Here is a 13,385-nt window from a genome sequence, read left to right as displayed (position 1 = left end):
AGGTGGGCGCATGGCTGCATAACAAGACAACATTTCCCAACTTCCCTTGCTATTAGGTGTGTCCTTGTGATTGAGTTCTTTTCAATGCAATTGGAGTCACTTCCAAGTCTGTTAGTTAAGATACTGGTGTGTATCCACCATGCTCTCTTTCTCCTTTCCTTGCCATAAACCCAGACATGATGGTGATGTAGCTTTGATTTTATACAGAATGGTTGAGCAATTATTGGGTGTCTACATGACCATGCAGAACAAGGCTGCCTCCCACCCCAAATTTGGACTACTATAGTGAACTCCTGGTGTGGCACTGTAGGACCAGCCCTGGACTACAAACCATAAGGTCAGCAATTCAAATCCACCAGCTGTTCCTCAGAAACCCTATACAGGGTTGCTATGAGTCGGAATCTACTTGATGGGATTTAGCAACAACAACACCACCACAGTGGATCTTACAGTGAACTTCCTAGAGCTTCTTCCCCTTTAGGGCTGAGTCACTAACTTCCGGAAACTTCTGAAAGCATTGGTTGCTGATGGTCTACATTTGAATTCTTCTTTAGAAAATGTTCTTGGCAAAAGGGAGCTGCCTCACCTGAAGTTCCACCCCATTTCCTAGGGGCATTCTACATCCAAGACTGGTCAATGCTGTGTTGAAAGTCCTGACCTCATACATCAATTCTGGATGACTTTAAAGGGTCATCCCAGTTACAAAGCTAGCTTGTCATAGTGACTGAAGTCTTTGTTGCAACTGCAACAATCCCTCTGCCTCCTGCTACCTTCACTCCTTTACCTATTTGTTCCAAAAAAAAACCCAAACACTTCCCTGTAAACCTCTGGTATGCAAATCTCCTTATCAGTCTGTATGCCACTCAATCAATATAACACTCATATTATAATCATTACATGAATAATAAACAAAACAAAACAACTTTATTTTTTAAGACTTTGTGATACTAGGTTTATTTGTTATAACATCTCAAATGCCACCTTAATTCAGTTATTGAATAGTGAGAAATAAACTACCTGGGAATTGGGAGACTTGAATTTATTTATATTTTTCTAGTAACTAGATTTTTTTTTTTTTTTTTAAACTTTGAACTTCACCTCTCCTTGCCCTACTCATTTGTCAGAGGAAGATGTTGGCTTAGATTACTTTTAAGATCTCTTTCAAATTCAATAATTTGTGGTTATTTTCATTCTAAAAAGTATCTCTTCATGAAGATATAGTGATACTAAGCGGCAGTTGTATTAGTTAAAAATTTCCACCCAAGCAATTTGACCCTACATCATGACCTCTCTTTTGCGTCAACTCATCCCATCTCCTTCTCCTTCTGCCTGCACCACCTGTCTTCCATTCCTCTCTGATACATCTCATCCACCAGCCAGAGAGTAGGTCCAGAAAACCTCAGTAATTTCTTTGAGCTCAGCTGCTGCTGTATGCTTCCAGCTGAAATTCCATCTGGAGCTAATGTTTTTGGCCAATTCCTGCTGTGAAAGCCCTCTTTTTTCCATTGCCCCTCTCAGCCCTGCACCCCAGGGGTGGTTTGGGAAGAACTGGCCACTGAGGACAAACATTGTACTTTTCTTCCCCAAGTCAGAGCTCTTCTATAATCAGAATGCTCTTGATAACTTTCTCTGGGAACATGATGCTATGCTATTCACTGTGTGACTAGACAGCAAAAACCTGAGCCCCTGCCTTCATGGCACTTACATATAGAGTTAGGTATTGTCATTCAAACAGTCAAAACTGCTTAACATTTTATTTCCTACTGCTTTCCAGTATATAGAGTATGTCTTCATATTATTTCAAGTAATTTCTAAAATAATGAAAAAGTCAGATGAAGAAATATAAATTAAATTACTTTCTTAATATTGCACCATAATTGGCAGAGTTAGAACTGGGACTCAGGTTTTCTAACCTCAAAACCTGTACTTCCCCTGTCCCTTCTAATAACTTAATAAGTTATTTTTCAAGATCTATGCCTAGATCCTCCAGACAGGTCTAGGTTCCTATGGAACTTGGTTCATATCTTGCCATATAAATTCATAGTTTGAAGCATACCATCCTTTCCCCAAAATAAATTTGGAATGTCTTGAGAATGGAGTTTGTGTCTTGGTAATCCTTGTGTTACGCTTGAATGACTGAATATTCTTGGTTTATAAGTCAAATGTGTTTTTTCCTATAGTACCAAAATCTTTCACATTGTTTGTACAATGATAACAGTAACAAAGACTACTTATATAGAGAGTCAATAGGGAACTACTTATGGGTGTTCCATTATAGAATTAGAGAAATCTCGCTTTCCATGTCTCTCCTGACCTATTTGATAGTGCCCTGAATTCTTAAATGGCAACATAACCTTCATTCTATAGCAGGAAAGGTTTCAAATGGAGTTGCACATTGATGTAAATTCACATGGTTTATAGAAGATTTCTCTCAGCCCCTCTTCTAAGAGTAAACTTGAGAAGTGCATTGTGGAATAGGACAAACCCTTGGCAAAGGAGGAAGAGCCACAGAAAGTGGAAATGAGACATAAAAAGTAGATTCTTAAGCTATTGTTGTTGTTTTTATGTGCCATTGAGTCCGTATAGTGTTTCTGAGGAGTTGCTGGTGGGTTTGAGCCACCGACCTTGCGGTCCAGTGCATTATCCTGCATTGCCATATCAGGACTCCTGAGCTATTGTTGTTGTTGTTAAGTGCCATGATGTCTGTTAGGACTCATAGTGACCCTGTATAGAGTTTCTAAGGAGTGGCTGGTGAGCTTGAACTGCCGACCTTGCAGTTCAAACTGACCTTGTAGTCTAATGCATTAATCCACAGTGCCACACCTGACCAAGCAGTATGACTGAAATTTAAAGAATTGTTTTCTTAGAACCTATATCATCAAGGAGCTGGTGTGAGTGGTGGAAGTAAAGGTAGAAGTGGAGATGTGAGGCACTTTGCCCTGGTTCCAAAACATAAGAAGCTGAGATTTAGGGTGAAGAATTGCCATGACTTTGAAGCTAAATCAGAAGTGGATAATGGAACAGCCTGAAATGTCCTTACTGCCTCTGCGTGTTCTGGGCACCAACGTGTGCTATTTCAGCACCTAAGACAGCGCCTTGAGAGCTGCCTTGAAAAGTAAGCTGAGGTTGCTATCTGTTGCTGCTTGCTTATACTAAGGAGTTCTGGATGTTTCCACACAGTGGCCTTTGCAAGCTGTGCTGAAGATTGGAGCCAGGGATCTTTAGAAAGACTCAACATCCGGTGGTCTAACTCAGATTCCTTTGGGTTTTACTCCAGGCCATGAATCATTTCCCATTTAAGTCTATTTTTGAGCTTTAAGTCTTTTTTTTTTTTCTTTATCTGCCAGAGGCACTTATCTAACCCTTTCTTTCAACCTCCATCAGAAAAAGGGCCAAAATTTGTAGCATCTCTTCTCCTCTCCCAATTACGAATTTCCTTCCCCCCCCCCCCTGTTTTCCATGCAAAAGCTGGTTAAATTGCACTGGAATTCAAGGAAAGCATGTTGTTATTGTTGTTAAGTGCTGTTGACCCTATATAGGGTTTCCGAGGCTATAAATCTTTACAGGAGCAGAAAGCCTCATCTTTCTCCTGCAGAACAGCTGGTAGTTTTACACTGCTGACCTAAAGGTTTGTAGCCCGATTCGGAACCACTACGCTACCAGAGCATAGATGGACAATAAAATATAACTGGTAGGAAATTGGATGTCCGTGTCATTTCCACAGGCATGCATGGACCTTCTGACAGGGATCTTTTAGAGACATTGTGTTTTAGTTCAATGGAAATAACCTGGCTCATATAAATTTCAGACCAATGAGGAGATACTCTCTGAGACTTATTAGGACCTCAAGGATGCCACAGTTTAAGACAAATTGTACCTCACCTCCGTGTTCTAGTTCTAGTTCTCATCATCAGTTATGTAATTTTGAGCAAAATGAAGATTACAATACTATTTTATGTAAAATTAATGAAGATTACAATACTATTTTATGTAAAATGAAGATTACAATACTATTTTATGTAAAATTAATGAGATCATTTTTGGAAAATTGTTTTGTTATGCTGCAAGTAGCCCTGATGGTATAGTGAGTAAGCACTCAGCTGCTAACCAGAAGGTCCGAGGTTCAAGACCACAAGCTGCTCCATGGGAGAAAGATGAGGCAGTCTGCTTCGGTAAAAATTTACAGCACTGGAAACCCTACAGGGGCAGCTATACTCTGCCCTATAAGGGTTGTTATGAATCAGAAATGATTCCACAGCCATGGGTTTGGTATTTTGGTTTTTAGAGTGTTACACAATAATTAACAATAACTGTTCATACAAATCCTTTGATGTGAAGAAATTGGATTTCTGGTTTCCTAATCATTGTGGGCTGTAAAAGTGTCAAATCATGCTCATCACAGAGTATGCAGACAGTAATGCCAGGCCAGTTCAAAGACGGAATTTGTCATCCTACTTTGAGTTGGCCATAGCCTGTGAGCTTGGCCTTGGTCCTTTCTGTATCAGAAAAAAAAATTCTTCCATTAACGTAATAAGCCAGGTAGACTCATACTGACACCCTTGATTTATCAGTGCTGCTGGAAACAGCAAGTGACACATTCCTTTCTCCACCCTTATTGCCCACTGGCAGCTAGACATCTCAGAACCTTACTGAAGCCTACGGAGTTTATCATAGCGATCCACATGTTTCCATCCATCCCTCAGCTACCTTCATATCACTTCTACTCATTGTTGCCACATCTTTTGGATTATTTGGCTTTTTTTTTCTTTTTAGTGTTTTTAAGAAAAACAGCTTTGTATTGCCTCTAAGGGAGGAATGGGGTTCTGAAATTCCTGTAATTGCTATGCCTGTGGATAATTCAATTCCTGCCAGTCACCCCACTATACCCTAGAATGGTTTATGCAGTAGACACTCTTGGTTGCCCAGATAGCCTCCATTTACCCTTTATTCTTTCCTAACATAGACCCAGTTTTATTCCTCTATCACTCATTCCCCTTGTAACTGTGTACTTTGTGCAAGACTGACCTCATGCTCAGCTACAAGATGGGCCTGTGTTTAGTGCTGAGAGATCTCTGGGACAGATTTCCTTACCACTAAGAGATGTTGAAATGTCTGGATGAGATGCTTAGAATTTTTGCTGCCAAGTTGATATCAGTCTAATATTAAAGTCAACACTGAGCATGACAGGGCAGAGAGATGGGTCCTTGGTGACATTGCCAAGCCACTGAATCAATCAATTTTGAGGCCTGCATTTCTTCCAGCCTTCCTGTTATGTGAGATAATAAAGTTATTTATTGATTGAACAGGGGTTTCTGTTACTTGCAGCTAAGAAGCGTTTCTAATACACTCAGTTGCTGGTCAGAAGATAGGTCTAGGTAATTGTTCAAAGATACAATGCATATTTGGCCTACTCTTCCAGCCCTACAAATAATACCCCAAATTAATCTGCTGATATTTCGAAACCAACAGTATTTTCACTCACTCAGCCATATGTGTCAGATGACATTAGGTGGCAGTAGTTAGAAGACATATCCTTCTAGTTTAAATTTTTTATTGTGTTAGGTATTCAGATTTATTCTTAATCATCACTTGCTTTCTTTCCTCTAGGTGCCAAGCCTTATTTGCTGACTTAATTGCTTGATTTGTGTAATTTTCTTTGTTTTGGTAGGAAGGATGTCCTTTATTTACATAGAATAAGGATCTTAAAGGAAGAAGATATTTGTCATGTAGAAAGATCCTTTTGCTCAGTGGAAGTCAGTTTTTGGACCCAAATTCTGTTATATAAGAGTTTCTGGGGGATACATTCATTAGTCTTCCTCAAAAGGACATATTGAGAGAGTATAATGACTGCCCTTCTATGCTGGGTCCACTAACTGATGATTTGTAAGCTGAAACAATAGCTTCCTTCTCTTCAGTTTAGGGTATTGTTTCCTTTATAGGGGTAGTAGACTTTTTACACTTGTAGATAGATGATTGACAGGCTACTAGGTGGAAATTAAAAAAAATAAAATAAAAGGACAGATGGGGAGCTGAGGGACAAAAGAAGCTGTAATAAAATGAATTTCACTTCACAAAAAATCCAATAATAAAATCCATTCATGAAATCATATTGAGTACCTCCCAAGTATAAATTTTTGTGGGAAGGACATTGAGATACTTTTTCTGTCCTTGGAGGGGGATTCATAGTCTAATTGAAAGATGATATAAACAAGCAAACATTAGTTTGAACTATAAAAGTAGATGAATAGAAGATGTGGAAATAATTCTGACCCAAAATAGAAGAATCATAAAAAGATAGGTGATTAATTTCCTAATTTTCAAATTAACTGTGTATGTAATAATCTAGACAAAAAAGAAAATTTGGAGCTACAACGGATTAAGAATGTTTATGGAGCCTATGGGAATGATTTCACCACCATCACTATCATAATTATTATTACTACTACTACTCTGACAGTAACATATTTGAATCATTGAACATCTATTGTAAACCCATGCTAGACACTTAATATAGTAGCTTAGTCTTCACAACAGCATTTTAAGTTATCATCCAACTTTTGTAATGATGAAAGTGAGAATTAGCCTTGGAATTTTAAAACAGTTTAAATGAGATATAACTCATACACCATACATTCCACTCATTTGAAGTGTTCAATTAAATAGTTTTTAGCATATTCACAAAGCAGTGCAATCAATACTGCAATCAAGTTTGTTGTTGTTGTTAAGTGTCTAATTGGTGCTGACTCACAGGAATCCTATATAAAGTTTCTGAAGAACTGCTGGTGGGTTTGGTTAGCAGTCCAGTACTTATCCTATGAGCCACACCAAGTCTGCTGCTCTATTTCTGAAAGCAGACAGTTGTACCTGCAATGGATCATGGGGATGGTGCAGGACCACGGTGCGTTTTGTTCTATTGTGCATTAGTTACCATGAGTCATGGACTGACTTCATGGCACATAAAACAGCAACACATACCAGCATTCTAAGAACTAGTGGGATCATGGACACAAAAACGAAAGACTCTGTAGAGGAACTCTAGGATGATGGTGGGAAAACAAACCATTGTTCTGACCCTCCCCCATAAATACAGCAAGACATACAATAAGGAATCTGTGGTCACCTTTGAAGGACTCTGAACCAAGGAGCAAGAGGAAAGCAGTGAGGAACTGCAGACCGACAAGAATCAGCAAATCAACAATGAGTTGCACTGTTTTTGTTAGGTGCCATTGAGCCAGTTCCACCTCATAGCAGCCCTATGTACAATAGAACGAAGCACTGTCTAGTCCTGTGCCATCTTCCTAGTCATTGCCATATTTGAGCCCATTGTAGCAGCTGCTGTATCACTCCATCTTGTTGAGGGGCTTCTCTTTCCCTGACCTTCCACTTTACCAAGCGTGATGTCCTTCTCCAGGGACTGATCTTTCCTGACAACATGTCCAAATTACAAGACACAAGTCTGGCCGTCGTTGGTTCTAAGGAGCATTCTGGTTATACTGCTTCAGAGACAGATTAGCTCATTCTTCTGTCAGCCCCTGGTACACTCACTATTCTTCACTCATATCATAATTCAATTGCATCACTTCTTCCCTGGCCTTCCTTACTCATTGTCCAGCTTTCACATGCATATGAGGGGATTGAAAATACGATGACCAGGGTCAGGTGCACTTTAGTCTTCAATGTGATATGATTGCTTTTGAACACTTTGAAGAGATTTGAAGCAGATTTGTCCAATGCAATATGCCATTTGATCTTTTTTGACTGTTGCTGCCTTGAGCATTGATTGTGGATCTAAGTAAAATGAAATCCTTGACAACTTTAACGTTTTCTCTGTTTATCATAATGTTGCTTATTGGTCTAGTTGTGAGAATTTTTGTTTTCTTTATGTTGAAGCATAATCCATACTGAAAGTTGTAGTCTTTGATCTTCATCAGTAAGTGCTTTAAGTTCTCTTTCCTTTCAGCAAGCAACGTTTTGTTATTTGTATATCACAGGCTGTTGATGAATCTTCCTCTAATCCTGACACCATGTTTTTCTTCACATGTACACGGTTTGCAACATTCACACAGTCCAGTTTCTTGGATTATTTGCTCAGCATACAAATTGAATTAGTATGATGAAGCAATAAGACTCTGACACACACCTTTCCTGATTTTAACCACTTAATATTCCCTTGTTCTGTTTGAACAGTTGCTTCTTGGTTTATGTATAGAATCCGCATGAGCACAGTTAAGTGTTCTGGAATTCCCATTCTTTGCAATGTTGTCTATAATTTGTTATGATCCACATAGTCTAATGCCTTTTCATAGTCAAGAAAACACAAGCAAACATCTTTCTGGTATCTTCTGCTTTCAGCCAAGATCCATGTAGTTGTTGTTGTTGTTGTTAAGTGCCGTCGAGTCAGTTCCGACCCATAGCGACCCTGTACAGGGTTTCCGAGGGTGTAAATCTTGACGAGAGTAGAAAGCCTCATCTTTCTCCTGTGGAGCGGCTGGTAGTTTCGAACCACTGACCTTAAGGTTTGCAGCCCGATTCGTAACCACTACGCTACCAGAGCTCCTTAAGATCCATGTAGTATCAGCAATGATAACCCCAATTCCATATCCTCTTTTGGATCTGGCTTGAGTTTCTGGCAGTTCTCTGTTGATATACTTTTGCAACTCTTTTTGAATTATCTTGAGCAAAACTTTACTTGCATGTGATATTAATGATATTGTTAGATGATCTATGCATGTTGTTGTTGTAAAGTGCTGTAGAGTTGGTTCTGGTATAGGGTTTCTGAGACTGCAAATCTTTATGAGGGCATAAAGTTTCATCTTTCTCTTGTGGAGCTGCTGGTGGATTTGAACAGTTGACATTATGTTTAGCAGCCCATAGTAACCCCCTATGACACCAGGAAAATTGCTTTTCCACTCTTTCTGCTTCTCCTCTAGCCATATGGGCCACTGGCTACTATGAACTAGGATAGTGTCCCCAGAAAAATATCTCCTCCTCTAACCACCACAGACCCTATATAAAGAGACAGGGCCCCAAGTGTCTGCCCTGAATCAATAAAGCAGACCTGGGGCCTGTTTGTAGTGTGCCATCACCTCTGCTACCTAGACACTATCAGTTGCAAGCTTACTGAGTATTGCTCCAGAAGGTTAGTGCAGTGGAGCCTGCTTTCATAGTCCATACTCTACCTGCCTTCCTGCACACCCATATCAGGACAGACCTCCCAGGGAGTAAGTTCTAGTCTGTCTGCTCCTCATTTAGGACGATGGCTGCTGAGGGCTGTTGATCAAGGCTGCTGTGTGCTAAGAAGCAGGTATCTTTAGCAGAGGCTACATCCACAGACAACATACTAGAGGAAAGGCTCTGACAGCAACAAGACAGACTTACCTGGAGGTCTGATAGGAGTGTGATGGGAGTGACAGCCCTTCCTCCACCCAGACACTGCCATCTGCATGCCTGCTGTGCTAAACAAGTGACCTTCAGTGGAGTCTACTTCTATAGTCAGCACTCTGTCTTTCTCCCTGTGCACCTCATAGCTCTGGTCTTTAAAACCAACAGGACAAACCTCCCTGGGGTCAATTATGGTTAGTATGCTTCCACTTCCAGCTGGCCCTGAGGACTGTGGACTGAGGCTCCTGTGTGCTAGGAAGCAGGAGTCTTGAGTGGAAGGTGAACTCACAGCCGACAATCTATCCGGGTACTCTGCTGGCAATAAGACAGTGCTCCACTTCCATGGGGATATAACCAGAGCATAACATTCTTTCGCCCTACCTGGTAATTGAGGTATGCATTGCTTAATGTCCATTCTGTGAAATAGGACAGTATGTGATTTTGATGTTGTGCAAGTACCGTATTGTACACATACATAGTATATATGCTTGTATGTATTTGATACACATATATCCAAGTAGCTTCTATGTGACTGCTCTGCCTCTTTGTTATAGTACCTGGAGCCTTGGGGTTTGCAACTTGCACTGTAATTGGCTGTTTTGGGCCATGTGGTGCTCTCTGAGACTGGTTGGAATCAGAAACCCCAAGAGATGGTGTGGAATGGTTGCCATCTAGTGTTTCCCAGGAGCCACCAACCTGTGGAGTGTCTGGGCAGGGCACACACCAGCAGTATTCATGGGAGCTGTGGTAGTGGTGGCTTGGAGGCTGCAAGCCTTGTAGTGACAGTGCTGTACACTTGATACCTGTTCCACTTCTTGATGACTTTCAAAGGAAGTCTCCCTTCCCTGCCTCCAAAATACCAATTGGAGACGATGACTGACTTCCCTTGGCTTCACAAGGGTGAAAGAGAATCAAACTGAAAATCATCTCAAAGCCGATTCCTATGAAGTGGAGGAAGGACCTGCTTCCACCCTACAACATTTTTATCCTCTTCTGACATCAGCCACCCCTCCCACAGCACTGTCTGCTTTATACCTGGGCTCTATAATTCATTGCAATGGCCACACAGAGCTTGTAACAATATTCATGATTATGGGGCATACTAGAGAAGTGAACAGGTACAATTCAGGATCAAAACTAACTCAGGATGCAGCAGTTCTCCAGTCAGGAACATCTCTTGTCTACCATACTGCAGGCACACCCTCATTCTTATCTTCAGCCTCTCAGCTATGTGGCCCCCTTGGCCTCTGCCCTGTTTGGGCAAGTGTTACAAAGCTCTTTTAGACAGTCTGTAAATGCCTAAAGGGCACATTCTACATGCCAGTCTCCTGCCCATAGGTATTCAGTGTTACTCAGTCCTGAAGCTGCTCTGTTTCTCTATGCCGTTGCCTCTGCCATCATTGTTTCTCTAGGTAGGGATCTTACATTCCATTCATGCTCTTCCTTCTTGATGGTCCTGGAATCTTCTGTTTCTGGCTTGTGAGATGGCTCTTTTTAAACCTCACTGGAGGGCAAAACTAACCAATCCCAGCCTTAGAATCCTGTATACCTTATTTGCATGGTGCCACCCTATCATTTGGTGGGACTTAAGTCTTTGGATAGAAAGGCCATACCAAATAAACTCAAGGTACCACACTGTCCCCACAGATTAATATGTGGGTGAATGCTGACCAAACTGATTTATGGAGTACATACCTGTTGTTGATTGCCAGGCAGTTGCAAACTGCTACAGAAAGCTCCCATAGTGGACTCTGCTCCTATACCCAAACTATACCTGCCTCCCTATGCACCCCATAACGCTGGCTTCTGAACAGAACAGACCTTTCTAGTAATCAGTTTAGGTCTGTATGCTCCCTGTTACAGTCAGCTCTGATAACTGTAGACTGAGGCTGCTATGTTTTAGGAAGTAGACATCTTGAATGAAAGCTGCAGCCACAATCAACTACTACAGGGTAGGCTCTGATGTCAATGAAGATGACCTCCTTGAGGGTCCATTTGGAATGACTACCCCTCCCCCAACCAGTAACTGTTTGGCTGCTAGACTGATGCAAACGCATACAGAAGATTCATAACTAAGAGGAGATGGCTTCTCCAACCAGTATATGGCTCTTGGGGCTCTGAAACCAGTAAGATGGATCTTTCAGAGGTCCTTCTGGGGAGTGTAAACCTCTCTGCCTCCTAAAATGGAGGAAAATCTGCCTGTTCTTTCCCTGAATACCAGCTCAGATATAAGCAGCTCCTACATAGCAGTGAAGGAAACCTTGGACAAAATCCAAGGGCAACATCCAGTCCCGAACAGACAGGTGTGGTTTTCTGAATAAAAATATAGTTGCAGAAATAGAAAAGGGAAAGTAATAATAACCAATGAGCAATGACTGTGCCCTTGGTTGACACATTGATTAGTACACAATATCTCACCTGTGTGGCAGTGCCCACTGGTGGACAGACTGACCAATATTTGTTCTCTAGTGTTTGGAGAGATTGAAAGTTGTAAAATGATATTTGGAACCTTTGAATTACAATTAAATCAAAGAGGAAGAAAGAAAAAGAAGCTGAAGAGTCTTCTCACTTATGAGTTTCTTGCAGAATGCAGTGCAGGCAAAGACACCAAATACTGGGGAAAATGGAGAAAGTTAACACCCTAAAAAAATTCCAGTGTTGCAACAAAAAAAGTCACAAGATATTCAATGAGCAGAGAAACAATGGCCCATCTAAATAAACATGACTAAGTGCATTGATGATGATCAAATAATAAATAAAAAGGTACTTAAAGAACAAGCACATTAAGGAATGAAGGGAAAACATAAAAGTGAAAAACTAAGGGAATAGAGCTGAGCTGAAAGAAATAATGGAAACAATGGAAGAACAAAATGAAAATCTAATAAAGGAGATTTTGCAACTGAGAGAGAAATGAGAAACAAAACAGAAGGGCGAATCAACAATTTTAATGCGGCAGAAGAAAGATTAGCATAGTAGAGGACAAGATCATTAAAATTACACATGCGGCAATATTGGTGGCACAAGAAGGCTGAGCAGAGCTTAATGGAATGATGGGACAACAACAAGAGACCTAATATACAGCGTGGGAATTCCAGAAGGAAATGAGAGAGAGCAAAGGGGACAGAAAGAATGTTTGAAGAAAAAAATGACAGAGAAATTCTCCCATTTAATGAAGGATGGGAATATGCAAATCCAAAAAGCTCAAAGAACTACAGACAGGATAAACTCAAAGAGACCTGCATCAAGACACATCATATAGTTGTTGCTGTTAAGTGCTATCAAAATGGATTCCTATTCATAGTAGACCTGTATAGGAGTCCTGAGGAGTGATTGGTGGGCTTGAACCTTGTGGTTAGTAGTCCAGTACTTATCCTACAATGCCACACCGGGATGTCATAAAATTTAAGATTAAGATAGAATTCTGAAAGCAGTGAAAGAAAGAAAAGCAGTCATATAAAAGTACAAAGGACCCCCAGTAATATTAAGTGCTGAGTTTTCCTCAGAAAAAGTAGAATACAGAAGGCAATGGAATGATATATTTAAAGTGCTGAAAAAAATAAAAGAATAAAACAAAAGAACTGTTAACCTAGAATTTTATACCCAGTGAAAATAACCTATAAGAATATGGGTGGAATTAAAACATTTCCAGACAAACAAAAGCTGAGAGTTCATATCCATCAGACTGGTCCTACAAAAAGTACTAATGGGAGTTTTGTAGATGGCAGGAAAAGGATGTTGTTTTTGTTAGGTGCCTTTGAGTCAGTACTGACTCATAGAGACAGTACAACAGAATGAAACACTGCTCGGTCCTGGGCCAACCTCACAATTGTTGCCATGCTTGAGCTCATTGATGCTGCCACTTTGCCAATCCATCTCGCTGGGGATTTTCCTCATTTTCTCTGACTCTCTACCTTACCAAACATGATATCCTTCTCCAGTGGCTGGTCCCTTCTGACAATATGTCCGAAGTATGAGAGATGAAATTTGGCCATCCTTGCCTCCAA

The sequence above is a fragment of the Chrysochloris asiatica genome, unplaced genomic scaffold (genome assembly GCF_000296735.1).
Source record: "Chrysochloris asiatica unplaced genomic scaffold, ChrAsi1.0 scaffold00064, whole genome shotgun sequence".
Lineage (NCBI taxonomy): Eukaryota > Metazoa > Chordata > Mammalia > Afrosoricida > Chrysochloridae > Chrysochloris > Chrysochloris asiatica.
The sequence above is the reverse complement of the archived record's forward strand: the minus strand, read 5'-3'. Positions refer to the sequence as shown.